Genomic DNA, 2,703 nt, shown 5'->3' on the forward strand with positions numbered 1-2,703 from the left:
GGCCGCCTGCAGGCGCGCCCCCTGCTGTCCAGGAAGCGGCCCTGCGCGGCGCGCTGGAGGCAAACCCCTCACACTCCCCAGAGAATTACACATTAAAGACAGATGCAGATGCCCAGCTTCCTCCTTGGGGTCTGGCAAGGAGGCTTTTTAAACAGATGCCCTTGATAGCTTCGCTGTCATTTCCTGAAGAAGTTTTGGAAACCCCAGCAGACCCTTTCGCCATCACTGACTTTAGACCATTGAAAGAGCTCTTCGTCTGTTTTTTCATCTGTGCAGGGTGTCTATATAGGGTCAGTCAGGCACCGCATGAAGCGGTAAGCCTAGAGTCTGAGGGATAATCTGTTTGCCTTTCCTGAGTGCTTAGGTAAAAAATGCAGGCGTTGGATCTCCATAGAGAGCCTGCTGTGTCAGATTGTCCACTTGGGAAATCTGTGTGTGTGTGTGTATGTATGTATATGTATGTGTATATATATATATATATATTTATTTATTTTTAAGTTTTCTAGGTGAATACATTATCACCTGGTTTTGAAAAGCAAAATGTAAATGAGTGATATTCAGCTTTGTTTTTTTGTTTTTTTTTAAAACAGGGTCTTGCTATGTAGTTGGGACTGGCCTTGAACTCACTATGTAGCCCAGGCTGACCTCGAACTTGTGTCGATTCTCCTGCCTCAGCCTCCCAATTGCTGGGATTCCAGGCATGCGCCACCATGCCCAGCTTGGAAAACATGTAGAAATAGTTCTGAGCCCTCTTCCCAGAGGTGGGAAGTTAATAATGTTGGGGCTTCCCCTTCCCCCAAAATCTTCCCAGGTAATTCTGGTCTACCTGCAGGTGTGAACCACTGCTGGCTTTGGTGTCTGAGTAGAAAGAAAAACAAAAAGCAAAGCTTGAGTGAGTTCTTGAGCATACAGAGGTCTTAAGTGCCAGGCGTCTTGCGGGGCACTGGTCATAAGGAACTGAATCACACCCAGTTGTTATCTGCCTCAGAGGGCAGAGTGACATGCAGGGAGCCAGGCTCAGTGCATTGTGTGCCCTGAGCCACAGCTGGCTCAGCATGCAAATGGGGGCGGGTTCAGGGCCCCTTAAGCAAGGTGACCTGGCACCTCAGTCACATCTTTGAGTAGGAATGGAGGAGTAGGTCAAAGGGCAGTGGTGAGAGTAGAGGCTCCCAGGAGCAGGGCCTCTGTTAAGCCTGAGGTCCTGAGGAGGTTTGGGGCCCAGAAGTGACATAGAATGAACCGTAGAAGCAACGAGCACTGTTTCTTCCCTCTGGATGTGTGTGGCTGCCCACAGGGCTCCTTCCCTCCCTCAGCTGAGCCAAAATGTCACTGAGTGTCACTGCCCCAGCGCCTGCCCTCCTGTATCCATTGCCTCATTATCTGCCTTTTGCTAATCATGCTCTGTTGGTGTTCTGTCAATATTTGTGGTCTGTCTTCCTTCTCTACATGACAAACTTCTTTTTCATTGTTGATTTTAGAGACAGGGTCTCAGTATGTTGTCCAGGCCAGCCTTGAACTTGTGTAGCTGAGGCTGTCTTGAATCACTGTCCTCCTTTGTCAGCCTCCCAGATACTGGGATCATAGGTGTGTGCCATCATGTCTGGCTCATACCATACACTCTGTAAAGGCAGGGATCTCTTCCTCTGTTTCCCCAACACATTAGTACACAGGACCTGAAGAACAATGGCAATAAAACCTGTGGAATGAATAAATAGTCAGGGGCCTCCATGAGCAGATGGTGTACTATGCCCCAAGACAGATACCTGGGACCTGTTTCACCACTGTTTGAGCCCTTCTCTGCCCCACTTTACGGGGCTTGACCTAGGCTGGCCACTTTCCTCAAAGGTTGCACTGCTTCCTTCCCTGAGGGCCCCCTTCTCCTGCTGGTCCTGTCTTGCCCCTGCATGTACCTTGTGGTTTGGCCTTCCTGTCTGCTTCCTCCTGGAGGATTTGTGGAGCACATGCAGCTTTCTCTGACCCTCAGCCATGTCTTAGATCTCATGCTGGCCTCTCTGGCCCCACTGTCACCCCGGCCATCTGGGCAGACAGTCTGTCCAATCCTGCTGGCTCTGGGGGTGATCCTAACCCTGGAATCCCAGCTGTCTTTCTTGATTTTTCCTGACCAACAGTGAGAGTTCTCACCTCACTCTGGATGCAACACTGATCTTTCCTGTCTTGTTGATGGACTCTCAAACCACCCTCTGAGTTGTTCCTTTTTCCAGATGGTCTTCCTCCCACGTGCTCCAGGACAGGGACCATGGCCTCCTGAGACTTCAGGGTCTTGTGAGACCCCATTTTTGTAGCCATAGCTCTGTGCTTCATGGTGCACCTCAGACCTCAGAGGCATTCATGTCCTGTGGCTGCAGAGCCTGCAGGCTGGGATTTGGAAGCCCAGGTGAGTCTGGAGAGGCTACCAGTGTTGGGGCTGTCACTTCAGCCCCTAGCCTCCCTGGGTCTTCATCCTCATCCCCAGATCTCTGCCAGTGGAAACTAAGCAAAACAACAGCAATAAAAATAATAAAACCAAACCAAAACCTTGCAAGAGCAAGCTTGGAAGTGGTACTCATGTAATGTGAATAATTTTAATCCCTTTGGTTAAATTTAAGGTTACTGTCAGCTATCTCTTTAAATGACAAAAGCTTATTGAAAGAAAAAAAATGAAGGTCTTCTAATTAAGGTGGAATCACATAACACTTTGGGGAC

Source organism: Fukomys damarensis, unplaced genomic scaffold (genome assembly GCF_012274545.1).
Source record: "Fukomys damarensis isolate Sample0158 unplaced genomic scaffold, DMR_v1.0_HiC HiC_scaffold_32, whole genome shotgun sequence".
Taxonomy (NCBI): domain Eukaryota; kingdom Metazoa; phylum Chordata; class Mammalia; order Rodentia; family Bathyergidae; genus Fukomys; species Fukomys damarensis.